The sequence below is a fragment of the Furipterus horrens genome, unplaced genomic scaffold (genome assembly GCF_987537825.1).
Source record: "Furipterus horrens unplaced genomic scaffold, mFurHor1.1.pri manual_scaffold_10, whole genome shotgun sequence".
NCBI lineage: Eukaryota > Metazoa > Chordata > Mammalia > Chiroptera > Furipteridae > Furipterus > Furipterus horrens.
In genome coordinates, this window is record NW_028327180.1 from 22,830,640 (window position 1) to 22,847,620 (window position 16,981).

Genomic DNA, 16,981 nt, shown 5'->3' on the forward strand with positions numbered 1-16,981 from the left:
ATTTAATAAGCCAACTTGATGTCCTGTACAATAGAGATATGGTATAATTCCTATGACTATGTCATATTATAGGCCTGGTCTGTTGATATAACCTTTAGGCACAATAGTGAAGATGTATTGCTGGCCATACCAACTGAAAGAAAATTGCTTCTGATGGTATTTATTCCCAAGTTTAGAGGAAAAAAGTTTTTGTGTTTAGTAGCTATATACATGTTCCAGAAGATGTGTTCATTTGTTCAAGCAATGAAACTATATCTGGATTAACAACTATAATTGAAATCATTGCCTATTTAAGTTTATAATAATTTGTTATCATTATCCAAGATACAGCTCTTTTCTGCACAATTCAAGTAAACACATCAAATGTGAAGTGGGTAGGAGTCACTATCCCTGCCTCTTTCAAGCCTAGTGTGTAATTTTTTTCAGGAATGTAGATCTGCTCTGACTTACTATTTTGGTAGATTAAAGAAGTTCCTGTGGCATCTGTTGAGTTTGCACTACTACAAGATTAGCCTCATGACATGTATCAAGGAACAAATCCAAAAGTTTTGACATTTGCTGTGTACTGCTATTGCTGTTCAGCACTTTAGTATGGGGATAATCACAGGATAAGATCAATGATGCATTCAACAGACCAAGAGACAAAGCTTAGATTGATCACCTGAATGTCATCTACCCCAACTCTGACTAGTGAACTATAGTGATGTTTTGGGGTCCAAAAATCTGTGTAAGATAGAGACAATGTACAACAGTCCCAACAATTATCAAATTATTTCTCATTACTCAGTATCCAATGCTATTGCCTGTACTGTGAACCCCCCAAATTCATATGTTGAAGCCCTAACCCCAGTGCAGTGGTATTTGGAGAAAGGGACTCTGGGAGATAACTAGACTTATATGGGATTACAAGGGTGAGGCCCTCATGATGGCATTAGTGCCATTATAAGAAGAGACACCAAAGAGCTTGCTTGTTCTTTCTGCCATGGGAGGACACCCCAGAACCTAGCCATCTATAACAAATAGCGAGCTCTCACCAGAAGTGGACCATGCTAGTATGAACTCCTGGTCTCCAGAATTGTGAGAAAATAAATGTTTGTTGTTTAACCACCCAGTCTATAACATGCTTTATGGCCGCCTAAGCTAAGACAGATTTTGGTACTAAGAATGGGGTGCTATTGTAATAAATGCTTAAAAATGTGAAAGCAGCTTTCACACTGGATAATGGGTAGAGAGGCTGGAAAGGTTTTGAGGGGCATGCTAGAAATACAGGCATTAAGGGAAATTTCAGGGAGGTCCAAAACAGAAATAAGGAACACGTTAAAAGGTGATATTTATATAAAGTAGCAAAGAACTTGCCTGAACTCTGTTACAGTGTTTTGTAGAAGGTAGGACTTTTGGGTAACAAAGTTATGTATTTGGCTGAGGAAATTTCTAAGAAAGATGTGGGAATGCCTTGATTCCCCCTGACTGCATATAGTGAAATGTATTGAAGAAAAAAGTTACTAAACAAAAGGGAACCAAGAACTAAAAGATGAAGGAAAATTTTAGTCTATGTGTATTGCAGAAGAATGAGGAAGCATATTCTGAAAGGGCAGCAAGGGTCTGGCTGCACCATCACAGAGCAAAGGGTTTAGGGCCACACAAGCAGCAGCGTTGCTGGTTTGAACTAAGGGGGGAAAGATAGGACAAAATGAAAGAATGTTGTTGAAATTCTTGCATTTGACAAGATATAATAGAGCTATTCAGCTGTGAATATGTGCTATTCTTCAACAAGAGGGACAAATTACCCCGAATTTAGTGATCATCATGTAACAGAACCCCTGGGCTGCTCCGATTGAAACAGAACCCACGGGCTGTTTAGTCAGGGGTCCGATTGCCTGCCGCCAGAATCATAACTCTGAATACCAGAGTTTGGTGAAAAGGAAAAGAATTGTTTATTTACACAAAGTCCTGCCTCCCCCTCCCAGACCTGGCCAGTCTTAGGAAGGTCAGAAACACCGTTTCCCTACTTCCTAGGCACAGTTCAGCTTTACCAGTAGCTGCCAATCACTCAGTGCTGATTGGGGAGGTCCTTTCTGTGCTGTGGTGCCCTCCAGCTCTCAACGCAGGACCGCCTGGATTCTCAGCCTCCTTGTAAACTGCCTTCTTCCTGCAAACTGCATGGATCTCCTCTCCTTCTCAAAGCAGTCTGGCAAGAGCCTCTTCTTAAAGCAGCCTGGAGACCCCCTGCTCCAAGCCAGATGGAGGGAGCACACGAGAGCCAGAGAGTGAGGGCCAGAGAGAGCCTGAGAGAGAACCTCCTAGAGCCAGAGCCAGCCCAAAATGTCCGCAGCTCCTTCTCTCTTCCTCCCTGCCTCCTCTCTCCCCCTGCGTCCTCTCACGCAGTGGGCGTTGCAAACAGTTCTGACCATTCACAGAACCCTACGTAGGTTCTATCTGCTTCCATACCATCCCACAGTCCAAGACCCCTCCCATCTTCCTGAGTCTTGGAAGCAAAGCGGATCTTTGCAACAATGTATCCAGCCACTAGCTCCAGGCATGCAAGGGCATCCTGAAAGCTGCTTCCTGCTGCCTATCTCCCAGCCGCAAACTCTGGGGTTTGTTTTTGGACTCCCCTGTTTCTGTAACAATCAGGGTCACTACCACAATTTAAATGAATATAAATCCATGAGAATGACACCAAGTCGTCGGCAGCCGTCCGTCTCGAGAGACACCAAGTATGTCCTGAATAAAGAAGCAAGTTGCATAACCAAGTGACAGAGATAAGATTTAACAAGGAAAGATGTATCCCAGATAATAAAATCTGTGCTGACTAATGCACTTGATCACATGACTTTATCTTTATATGTGATGCAAATATTAAACTCTAATAGCAATCATCTAGAAAAATATTGATATATATGTTATAGTTGCTTTTATATTATATATATTTAGGTATATACAAAAACGTACAAATCTCATCTATGACAATAAAACTAAAAACAGTGGTTTCTGCTGGAAGATTATTGACTGGAAAGAGGCACCCTGAAACTACTTCTGAATCTATAGTTCAGAGGGAGATCAATGGAATTAAGAAAAGTGCTGGGGTAATTGCTTATCCATATGTAAAAATGATGTAGAATTGGTTCATTTCTTCAGCTGCACAAGAAAATCTGTTTCAGGTATATTTAACACTTAGATTCAAAACATAGGACAAAACAAAAATTTTATACTGTAGAATAAAAGCAAGAAGCCTATCTCTAATCCATAGCCTGCTATGTGGGTAAGCCAGTAAGAAGTAACTTAAAGAATTTGACTAGATTTAAACAAAATACTTTTGTGCAAGGTAACGCATTATCTCCAAGAAAAAAAAAAAGTGTAATTATGGACTTTGGAAATATACTTGTGAAATACATAACCAACAGGGGATGAAGAGGCAAAATTTGTTTTTAAAAATTCAACAGATCAATAGCAAAGAACAATTAAATAGAAAACAGGTTAAGGTTATTAATAATCAATTCACAAAGTGACTAAATGACATAAAGGATGTCCAGCCTCTGATTAATCACTAAAGTGAACATTAAACAAGAGTAAGATATGATTTAACATATAGCACATTGGAGAATATGTTAAATCTGCCAACATCAAGTGTTAGTGAGAAAATAGCTAAAGATTCCTGTTAGCGACAGTAGAAATTGGGGCAACTGAGAGTATTTAAAAATATGTAATAAAAACAGAATAGATGTATGTTCTACTGTACTTACAAAGTAAGCATACATTTACTTCGAAGATTATTCTGATGTTTAATGCAAAATTGTTTGTAATCGTGAGAACTGGAAGAGGCTACAATGTGAGACGAAGTATATCTGGGCACATGTATTTACATGATTAAATATACGGAAGAGTGACAAAGCATGAACTCGTGCCACCTACATACACCAAATGGATAAAACTGAAAGAATTCTTTTTTAAATGAGAGCAAATGGCAGCACAATAATTTCTTTTTTTGTTTTCATAAAGCAGTTTGACCAAATATGACAAATGTTAACACTCAGTAAACCTGTATGTAAGCACATGGGGATTTGTTATACTGTCTTCTATATATAGATCAAATATTTTCTGATACAAACCAAAACAAAAACAAATAAAAAATGGTAGAACCCAGTCAGCATCCAGTGACATTTTAACTCTCAATTTTGAATCATAGATAGTAGGAGATTCAGGTGCTTAGACCAGAGAGACCATAACACGGGTAGAATAATAAGTGCTAGAAATGGTGAAGATCATGTAGCCAGTCTACATGGGCTCACATACATTCATGGTTAGTTAATTTTAGAGGATGGTCAAAAGAAAACTCAGTGTAATAGAAAGTGCTTTTTTTATTGTCAGAAAACATTTTGGTTCTTTAAATTTATCACCCAGTAATTAAGGAAATTAAGGTGTTATAAACTTTAGAATAAAGGTTTTAAAATCATAGCAGAAACTTTTATAGATTTATATAATAGAACTTTTTCTAAATAATATCACATCATACCTCATTAGGTTCTTGAACTTAACTTTGGGTTTTAGATTAACTACTTTCTTTACTTTTGATATTTTAAATGAACGGAAATTAATAAAACAGTAGCCAATTGACACACAATATTTCTTTTCTATTCCATACAAATGTGGTTTAATGTGAGTTTCAATATAAAAGTCAAATGACATTACACTAAGTTTAAATCACCTGCTCTTCATTTGAAGATAAAACTTTCAATCTATTCAAATACAAGGCTACAATATGTCAATAATTCTAAAAGTAAGATTAACAGATTAAATGACAGTGACACAAGAAGTCTGACAGACCTCAAGTTAGAAATAATTAGATATCATTTTTCTTAGTAAGTTCAGTTTTAATCCCACTATAAAATGAACAGAATAGTGTGTTTCCATATTTAACATTATAGGTGGAAGAGGATGTACATGGACAGGAAACTGTATCATCAGTGTTCACATTTGTGGTATTACAAATTTTTCTCACGGAATTTTAACTCTTTGACAGAAGTTCTATTTTATAACGAGTATGAAATGACTAACAACAAAAAGAGATCTTTCTTACATACTTGATGCTTTCCCTTATTAAAGAAAAATTAAAAGACAGCAATTTAAGAAGAGGACTGTTAAATTTCTACTTGGGCTCCATCAACTCTTGTTGAGCAGCTTTAGTGTATTTTTGGGAACCTGGAAGCTCCTAGGAGATCAGGAGATTGAGGAGAGATGAAAGACCAGGGGAATCACACACAGAAAGTCTGACTCTAGTCGCTGCTCTGACACTTTCTAGCTGTGTCGTTTTACATAGTGTTCATCTTCTCTAACCTTATTTAACTGATAAATTCAGTAAAATATTTTTGTCTTATCTCACAGGTTTTTTTCAGATGATTGCTATTCGGGTTGATGACTATTTATACAAAAATGTCAACATATTGTGAAAGCCACAGTGTTTTTGTGCAAGTATAAATTAATATTATAATTCAATCTTACATATTTCTGGTGACATAATGAATATACAAAAGTGAATTATATTCTCAGAAACAAAGCTGATGGGGTTAGTGGGTTAATTTTGCAAAATAAATTGATAAGGGCAGAATGTGTTTTAAATTATATCAAGGAGGTTTTATTAAGGGGCAGACACATCACTAGGGTGATGCATATATTGCTGTCAGGATGCTGAAGGTCTAAGAAACAAGAGTGTTTTAAGATGTTATTCTTTTGAACTTGCACAGTTGATAGTTGGCACATTTTGTTTGGTAGATTCTTGCTGTATTAAACAGAGCAAGAAATAAATTTGCTTTCAAATTTCTACTTAGCCATTTATTATCTGTATGACTTAGGGGCAAATTACTCAGTTCTTAAGTTAATGATTTCATATCTCTAAAATAGAGATGGTAACAAGAGTAAGAGTAATGCAGTGTGAGACACTAACAGTGAGTGCTGATTACAGTAGGTACTTATTCAGTACTTCAGGGAATAATCCTGTACAGGGTTGTTGTGCAGGATTAAGAATATTTTATGTATAAATATACTCTGATACTTGTATATACTAAATAAAAGACTGTCACATTTATTTTTTATCAATTTGATAAAAGAGAAGTATAATAGTCACTGTGTTATTTGGTTTAGAGTAAATCGATATAGTTTGAATTCTGACACTGAAATATACTAAGTTATTTTCAAATAACTTCTGTGAGTCTCATTTTCCTACTTCCAAAAGATGAATTATAACAGTGGAAATGTTGCATAATCTTTATAATACTGATTTTTTATAATATTATCATAAAGAATCAAAATAAATATTTTTTATGTAAAGAAACTTTTTTTTCAGGTTCTAGGTTTTGAAACATAGGAAAAAGTCAAAGATTGATTGGTGTTGTATTGATTTTTAAGTGTGTATCTTGTCTTATTTTAGGAAGTTCTAAAATATAATTCTTCATGTGATAAATTGCTTTAGATGGGCAGTTTTATTTGAAATCGATAGTACTTTGTTTTCCATTTATTTCTGAACATTTAACATTCAAAAACAGATTTTTTAAATTTGTCAATTCATTCTTTAGTGATTTATCAAATTCATGTAAACAGCCTTTTAAAAAGTCTTTATGCATGATCAAGGAAAATTGGAAGTAGAAATTAAAACAATTTTCAACTTACTATTGATTCTACTCTATTTCAACTAAGACATTATTCAACAAATTATATGAAACTTTAAAAAAAAAAAGCACATAATATGTATCAAGGTGTACATGTGAAATACTCAGTCATTTGACTATCTGAGCAGCCCAGAATGAACTGTAATCAAGAGATAAGCTCCACCAGACTTCTGGTTGCAGGTTTCATAATTGGAAAGCCATCTGAAAAGAGCGCTGAGTATTGAACAGTGACTGTTGGGCCATGTAAACAGGTGCACAGCACAGAGAGGCAGATTGACTCACTTGGCTAGTAAGAGAAAATTTAGGGAATGGTGAAATCATGTTTATTTCATTTTCTAAATAAAAAAAAAGAGTTAGATCATTTGAATGTATACAAGGTGCAGAAAACTCTGCTACATGCTCTAAAAAAAAGAAGTATTGAGAGGTAACTAAAATATAGACCCGGTGTTTACCCTGGAGAATTTTCCTTTAGAGATAGATAACATTTGTGCAGGCACCAAAAATAAAATATTTAAAAGATGAGGACATGTAGGCAGTCAGGCAATCCTGGAAATAATTTCCAAGATGTTTCCTCTGGCCTAAAATGTGTACCAGAGTTTAGTGATATGTCACTATTGATGCAGGAGGCTATTAGTCAAAGTGAATTGACTGAAGCATGGATCAACAGAAGGACAATTTCCAGAGGGGAAAATGCACACCCAAGCATTATCCTTTTTCTACTCTTTTTTTTTTTTTCAGTGTTGGATAGTTATAAATGTTTCCAAGGTCTCATTTCTGTGTTTCTCTCTGTCTCTATGTATCCTGAAATTTATTTCCTATTTTGTATGCTGATTGACTTCCTAGATTTATGAAGTCAGGGGATTTCCTGCCAATGTGCCATTCATTCATAAAACAGGTATTTATTACTTCTTCCTGTTTGTGAGATCTGAGCCAGGCATTTCAAGTTAAATAAGATACAGCTTTTGTCCTATCAAACTCAGAGTTTTTTATTTTATTTTTTCCCAAAGAGTAGAAAAGAGAAACTGTAGAATTGCAGAAAAGGCAGTGTGAGAAATCTTGACAGCGAAGACTCCTTTTTGTTCTGCTTGATAATTAAGAAGGATTCTTTAGAAAGGGAATTCGAACGAAAAATATCTCTTACAAGTGTCCAAGCTTAAGACACACTATTTATGAGGTATCTGTGATACTGCAAGTAATTTAATATAATTGGAAAACAGAATATTTGAGGAGATGCAGGAAATAAAGGCTGAAATAAGGTCAGATCCTGTATTAGTGTGTTACTGCTCCTCCAAAATATCATCGCAACCTTACTGAAACAACACAAAATTACTATCTTAGAATTCTGTAGTTAGGAAATCTGACACTAAGGCTGACTTCAAGGTTTCGGCAGAGCTGCTTTCTTTTGTGGAGGCTCTGGGGTGGACCCATTCCTTTACTCATTTGAATTGTTAGCAGTTTCTTACCCTTTCAGGTTTCTGGGTCCATGTTCCCTGGGGGCTGTTAGATCTAGAGGCTGCTCACATTCTGTGACCCAGACGTCCTTTTCCACCTCAAAGCCAGCACAATAGGCTTAGGACCTGTCATACTTAGAATCTCTCCTGCCTTTTCTCCCGTCATTGCATGTTCCTCATTGGCTTTTCTGCCTGCTCTTCCACTTTTACAGGCCCATTCAGTTTTACTGGTTTCATGTATAATGAGTTCCAGGGATTAGGGTTTGGGTATCTTTGGGGGTTATTCTTCTGCTTATCGTGGAGGGGTCATATGCATCAAATGTGTTTATAAAAATAAAGAGAGTTAGCTTTTACTTCATTTTGGATTCTTTAGTGCATGTCTGTCTATTCAACTTTCTAATTCTCATCCAATTCTATAATGGTATATTCTGTAACCTCTGTGGTGTTAGTACACGTTTAACACTTGCATTCATATATTTGTGTCTGCTTTCCTCTTGGTCGACATCACTAGAAGTTTGCTTTGCTCATCAATCTTTTCCGAAAACCCGCTCTTGGTTCTATAAGTCTTATTTCTGTATTCTGTAGTCTTTGTTTTACTAAGAACTATATTACTAACTTTTATGCTTATTTTTATTATGTAATCCCTTTTTTAAGTTTTATCAACTTTTCTTTTTTCCCACATACTTGAAATGGTAGCTAGCTCATTAGTTTTATTCCTCTAATTTATTTTCTCATATATGCGTCTGAATTATAAAATTCTCTCTATGAACCTTTTCCTGTATCCCACACATTTTGGCATCTAATGTTCTCATTGACATTCAGTTCTAAGTGTTTTTAATTCCCTATTGTTTCCCCTTTTGACCATAGAGTTAGTAAGTTGTGTTTTATTTAGTATTGCAAATATTCGTGTTTTGTTTTATGCCACATTTAAACAAAAATTATTCATTTCTATTTTATTGCACTTTAGTGGAGAGCACATTTTGCTTGGTCTTGATTCTTTGGGAAAAAATAAGACTTTTTTGTACATGACTTCATGGTAAATGTTAAATTTTTTATTGGTGATTAATATAAACATGCACTTTTTGTTTAGATGTATACAGCACTCTATAAAACTATTAGTTAAAGTTTTATACTTGGATCATACAGACATTATATATTTGGGTTTATTTATTAGCTCCTTTATATATCAAATTCTAAGTGAAGTAACAAGCATAATTTAATATTTTATTATTACTTTAATATTTATAGGCTATGATGTTTATTGTCCGTAGCATTAGAGGTGAAATCTATCAAATTTATAATGAACACATAATCATTATTTTGTAAAAGGAGTTTAATTATAGAAAAAAAAAAAAGCTGTTCAACTGATTTTATTAACTAGTTAAGTATGCTAATAGAAAAAACCCAGCCACTCAATTTTTGAATATTAAGGATGTCTGGTATCTTATTTAATTTTGTAAACAATATATCACTGACAGAAACAGCAAATATTTTACTTCACGGAGAGTTTAGACATTTCTATTCACATATTTAACTTAATAGATTATCATTATCTCTTATAATATTTAATATTATTGTAATTAATAAGTAAAGCTATAAGAAAATGTGTATGAAACATGGAGATTATGGTGGTGATATGATCATCTAAACAGAGAAGTCAAAAGTATCAACAGATGAAGTTTATCAAGGTGGCTGGACAGAAGATCAACTAATGGACCTCAATAGCACTTCCTAGAGAAGCAGCAATCAACTAATAAACATATTTTTTAAAAATTACTCATAGTAGCAACAAAAATATAAAATACCTAAGACTCAGATAAAGCATTAACATTTTTATAGTTTAAATTACAGCTGCAATAAAGTAGTAAAATATATAGGTAAAGTAATAAAAGTAAATTTAAATAAAATGATAAGTATATTATATTCAGGGATGATAAGCAACATTTATACATTTAATATGTTAATTTCCTCCAAAATGAGGCATATTATTAACACAATCAGAGCGAGATTTCCATCTGTGCACTCTGAAACATCTGACCATCTTACCCCAAAGTGGACATGTAAGCATCCATCTGCAGGGATGGCTAAGTTCACTTTGATAAAGAAGATAAGGGTACTCTTCTTGACAAATTTTTGTATGTTCTAAAAAACCATGGTACTTAGCTAGTACAAGAACAAGGATTGTGACTAAGAGAGCAAAAAGGAAGGCATACAGGGATAGGCACAAATAGGTTTACTGTTGCGAGTATGTGAAAGTTTATTATTGTATTATTAGCTATTAATTAATTATTATAGTATTTATTATTATTAACCTAGTTTTACCCACCCCTGTATATAGAAATATGTATATATTCCTGTGTATATTTATATGAAAATGGGAAATAGCTTGGGTTATTTTAGCAGGTAGTGTTGAGAAAACTAACAATTCACTCTATGGAGAAGAGCATAGCTATATCACTACTTTATTCCAAACAGCATTGCATTCAACATGTTTTAATGTCCTAAATGTACAAGAAAATTAAAACTGTAAAAATAATAGAAGGTGACTGGGAAGAACTTTTTTCTTACCACGTGGTGGGAAAAATATCTTAAATGAGATCTAAAAAGCACAAATAAGAGAAAGGCAGACTTAACAGTACAAAAAAATGTTAAGAATTATTTTTACTAACAACTTTTATAATCAAATTTACATAGCAATAACCAGTGAAAACTTCTAAACATCTTATCAATATCTAAATTTAAAAAAAATAATATAAGAAAAAACTCTAAATACAGGAGAGTAAAAAGAGAAATATTTCAGTGGTAAAACTGACAAAGCAATGAACAGAAAGTTGTAGGCCAATGACTGTGCAAACTTGTTAAGTATTCAGAAAAAATGCAAATTAAAACATCGGAGTGAAAAAGTTTACAAATGTGGATACAATCTACTGATAACAAGGTCGTGGAGGAAGGAAATGCTGAACAGTATTTAGGGAAACTCAGCATGTTGTATACTTTAAGATTCAGTGATTCTATTCTTGAGTAATAGGTTCCCAAAGGGAAAAAAATCTCCGATGACCTGAGAAGATATGTAAGAAGGTATATATGGAAATTTTGTCATGGCAGTTATATAGATAAGGAATAAGGTAATACAGCATTTCCTCACTTATCATGGGTATTACATTCTAGACCCCCTGTGATAGGTGAAAATCCACAAAATAGGAACCTTACATTTATTTTAGTATTTATATATATTTTAAGGCTTTATAAACCCTTCCCACACACTTATAAACTGTTTCCAGTCCCTTATTAACCTTTTCCACACTTTCATAAACACTTCTTATGTTCTTAAACATATTTACACTCTTAAACCTACGTAACTTTAACAACATACATATATAGTACCGCAAAATCCCGCGATATAGCAAAAAATCTGCGATAAATAATTAAACATAATATTTTTAAAAATCCCGCGATACAGTGAGGCGGCAATAAGTGAACCGCGATACAGAGAGGGACTACTGTACTAAGGAAAGCTAGAAACAGTAAAATGGGAGGGACAAAAGTATACAGCACCATGGATAAACCTCAAAAATACAAAGATGAATGAGAAAAATATTAAGTTGGTCTTACAGCTTAGTACTGTTCATTTAAGATAAAATTACATATTCAAGAAACAACAGTACATAAATTCTAATAACATTTGTATATTAAGGATACATGTTGAACATACTAGATTGATACCCATGGAAGAGAGGGATGGAAATGGCTATTAAGGAAGGAGGAAATAAGACAGAGAATATTTATATCAGAAATCTTGATGACAGTTGTGTAAACTCTTAAAATATTTATTTTTTAATGTAAAGTCACTCCAGAACTAGGCAGAGCTAAGTTAGTGTAGTAGCTCCTATATTATCAATCCAGCAAACCCTTTTCATCTGGAGCAAGTAACTAACTGCCTTCATTATGCCTGCTTCACTTCTGGGTTTGGTACTTGCATTCCTGCTGGGAAGAACGGTATAACCTGGAGGCCAAACACAAGAAAAGGATGCCAGCTGAGCGTGTCTCTTTTAAATTGCTTTCCAAAAAGTCCCACTCAAACACTTTTGAGTATATCTTAACGGCCACATTTATGTCACATGGCTACTTTTAGCTGCCAGGCCACCTGGAACATCAAATATTCAAACTTTTAACCCTATAGAAAAGAGAAAATTATAAGACATGTCTGTCATTGTAAGTGTGTGCCCAATACAGAGCCTGTTCATGCATGCTAGTTTTATCTAATGAGCTGAGAATTTCTAATAAGGACTAAAAAGGAAATAGATCTTAGACACACAATAGCAAGTAGATTTCTTGATATAATAATAAAATATTTCTTATAAAAGGTAACAAGATTCACTAATAATTTCTGAAAATAAGTAATAAAATGATGAAAGTGCCATCTTTGAAATCTCTATATGATTGTGAGTTTTGGGATATGTTGTAAAAGAGGGAAACTAGAAAGAGAAAGATGGAGTAAGGAGGTGCTTTATAGTATAGTAAAAGTTGGTGGTATTCCTGCCCCTTGGTTTGATTTCTGGTTCCACTAACTAGTTTTATGAACTTGATGCTGATTAAATCTTTGAGTCTCATTTTCTCCATATGAAATAAGAGGTAATGATACTGATTGCTGCTATAAATAAGTGAAATAATGTTTGAAAAATTCTATAGCAGTGCAGCACTTTTAGCACAGGCAAAAAAATCTTCACCATGGCCAATGAGATCTACCAGACACCTTTCAGAAATATCATACTTAGTGGTAAAATACTGGAATTTTTCTCATTAAGGATAAAAGCAAGATAATGATGTCTACTGTGCAACATAGTTCACATATCAAAATGTTGCTCTTGCCCAATTAACTAGGCAAAGTAGAAAATAATAAGTAATTAGATTATGATTATCATTTTGATATCAAAGAACTGATAAAAGCTAATCTCCTCATAAACCCCAGGGGAGTTTATAGAAGCCTGATGGAATTTTAGCCTAGTCACAATTAATGGGGTGCCCAGTTAGTCCTGAAACCCATCTTCAATTATTTCCTCACTTGCTGAATAAGTCAGAGCAGGTCTCAAGAACACTCTACCACCCTACATGCATTTACTCTACAAGAACACACAGATTACATTCATAATTTTCTTAAAACTTGGACATTATAGAGTACTAACACTCCTGAAGTTTCCTCTAAGTCTTGCAAAGAGTTAATTTGGTTAGCCCTGCTAGACTATCAGAGGGTTAGTGTTGGGAAGATATAATCCATAAGCTTATTTACTGTAGGGTATTGTTTCCCAATAGTTACGGATGAACACGAGTCCCCCTCTTCCCAACCTTTCCCTCCTACTGAAACTACACTGCCATCACCCTATCCACAAAAAACAAACTAACTTGGAAAAGAGATATCTATAAGACAGAATCATTTTTGTATACATATAATGAGTATAATCAGAGATCTATAAAACAATAAAAATATCAGTACAGAAATCATTCGTGGCGACATAGTGGTAGTTTGGTAATTGTGGCACAATCTTGAGGGTCATGAAATGTGTCTATAATTTAATTTTTCTTGTTTTGATTTATTTGCCCAGTCAGACCTAAACTTTTTCTTTTTACAAAATCTGACTAATAAATAACAAAACTCTACTTATACTATTAAACTCTGTTGCATTCATATTTTAACAAAGCATCAACGATTTTAATTATCATGAATCATTCAGCATATTTTTAACTAAGCATGCTTATAAACATTAAAAGGACTTCAAATGTTAGCTTTTGTAGCAGATCTCATAATTAAAAAGAGTGGCAATTGATTATATCTGTATCAGGATCCTTAGGTAGCATGCTGATGATATATCTACTTTAAAAAAAAAAAGATAATGTAATTTCTTTTTAAAATACCAGTCTACAAAATGTGAAGAAAAACCAAACAGATTTCTAACAGTCATTGACCTCAGTCTGAAGTTGTTAATATACATTATTTCATTTAATCCTCCCAACAACCCCTTGAGGTAGGGACTATTATTTTCCTTAGTTTACAGAAAATATCAGGACTGAGAGGATTAATGACTGGCCTGACTTAGTGAGCTAGTTGGTAGTGGGGACAGATGAACATCAGGGATTCTGTCTGTAATTTTTGCTCACTTAACAACTATGCCCTACTGCCTTCTCTCTGAGATTTCCTTCATGCCTTGTTTAAATGGAGGTTATGCCTTGGCCAAATGTAGAACTTGAATGTGAGGCTATCAGTATTCCTGCCAGTGATTGACATGTGTGTTTAGTCTGTAGCTTATTGCATATCATGCATGTAAGAGTAGAGTTATATGAAAGAAATAAAATAATTGTTCATTTAGGGCACAGACTGCCTTCTTTCTGGGCCCTGTGTAAACCTATGAAAGAATTTTCCTTCATGAGTTGGAAAGTATCTGGCCTTGTACATGTGATTTATGAACATAGGCTGAATGAATTCTGAAAAACAAATGATTTGAAAGCTCTTTATTCGCTTCTATGGGAACATAACAAAGAAGCCAGAAGGAAGCAAAATAAGTTTCTCCTGTTGCTTATGTGCCACAAATGCCCCTGAGCTGCCTTATGAGAATGAACTATGAATAATTCTGTCTTAACAACCAAAACTTAATAAGAACAAGTAAATCTCTCTTTAACATTGAGAACTGAAAGAATGTTCTTTGGTGTATAATTCTAAAAATTGTTTTTAATATTTAACAAGAGTGAATGATATTAAAACTTAGTAATAAATTAATGTATTTCTTTTTCTATGTTGAATCACCCTCTTAAAAGCTACTGTTCTCTGCTAATCTTTTAAACCCACAGTATTATAATCAGGTAAAATTATGCCTTTGTGAAGTCTTATTACTGGCTGTATTTATTTTTTAGTTGTACTCCACACTGCAAGTGGCATCAGATATTAAAAAATAGATGCATCATAAGTAATTTTTAATATTTTTATGTTCTTTTAACAATGTAGGTAAAGGCAACAATGTTAAATGGCATTCTATTCACACAAAGCCTAAAGAAAATTGCTATAGTTAAATATAATTTAATCTTTTCAGTAAGTACCAAGATTAAATGTATGTAAAGTTAAGCCTTCATTATCTGTGTTGTACTGCTTCTGATCGACTTTATAGTATCAACTCAATATGTATATTAAACACATTTAGTATTATTTTCACCTGTACTTTTTGAAGATGAGATTGCCACATCAATGTGTTTAGGAAAATCCCCAATAGGAGTGGAGCTTAATGTCTAAAATACTTTAGGTGCTCAACTTTCCAAAGTAGACCGTGAAATGCATCTGAATTCCCTGCAATAATTTATCTTTTCCACTGCCTCTCAAGCCGCACTGATCAGGGCTGAGATAAATCCTCCAGAAGTTCTTTCTGGCTGCTGTCAACATGCTGTGCAGAGCTACTTGTAGCTATCATCAATTTTATTCATCCTCACTCAGCAGATCATAGCTAACTTCTTCATAAGATCCTAGAAGTGAAAGGAGGGGATATAGTGGTGAGGTAGGAAGAGTCACATAAGAGTATCTTCCTTTAGGGCTTGTTTGAAGATAATCCTTATCTCTATCACTTTTATCTCATAATCAAGTGCATTACTGTGAATATGCAGCTGTATTTAGGTACATAGTGAAATGCTGTGAAGTCTTGTGGATTGATGACAAAAAAATACCTATTTAGATTGAATTATGGTACACCTACAGAGAATCGCTATAACTCTGAGACAGGAGAGAGAATGTGCTTTTTTTATTCCCCAAGAGAAAGCAAAGTATTTCTTTTGTTTGCTGCTTAGCAATTTCCCATAGGTAGCTTTATATCAGTTGTTAAGACATATGCTCCCTGCTCCAATAAGGAGACCATATCTGTCAAAATTGTAATTTGAAACCCATCTTATTAAGTTTATAATAATCCACTATTATTTTTAAGACCCACCATCTTTTTTCAGAGTACAAATAAGGAGGTTAAATGGTGATATGATAGGCACGATCTAAAAATGTTAAATCTTTGATGTGGTTCTAACACTATACTTGTCTGAGAATATGTAACTGCTTTTTCTTACTCTTTTGATAGGAAAGACAATTTCCGAGCATCTCATCTTGACCCTTTAAATAAAAACCAGTTTTTTCTTTATGCCAATGACCATGGAAACAATGAATGAATTCTACATTATCCCCAGTACTATTCCAACCACATGCTCAGGGGTGGGAGGTTAACCATTTATGGGTTTGGCCTCCTCCTGTACTGCTGAAGAGGCAGACTCGGGCCTAGAATCCACTTATTAATGCAGTATGATGAATGGGTGAAAATTGATAGCAGGGTCCTTCCTCAAGAGAATGCACACTCTGCTTCCCTCAAAGATTTTAGTTCACATTTGGAAAAAGGGAAGGGTTCTGACTATCTATTATAGTGGCCTTCGTCAGCTCTGTAAACCCCAGCCTTATAGTTTTCTCAGTTTATAAATCAAGCAGAAACTGCCCTTGGGTGCATTGACACTCTCTTAAAAGTGTCCTATGATGAGACTTTTATTGCTATTTTTCTGTTCTTAATTGCCACTGGTAAATAACTGCCTCAACCACCTAAGAATCTTCTTATTTTCATTGAAATCAGGAATCCCTGTTTAGTGACGTAATTTCTCACATACATCCTCAGGCTACAAATAACAACCACTAAAGGTATGTTTTCTCACATTGGCACTCACCTACACCAATATAGTTTTCAAAAAGTTATCCTAAAAGGACTTTCAGGGGACATAGGAAGCTGTGATTGAAGAGGATTCATGTGATAAGCTCCTCTAGCATTTCCAGCTCCTTTGATTATTCCAATTACGCAATACAAATTA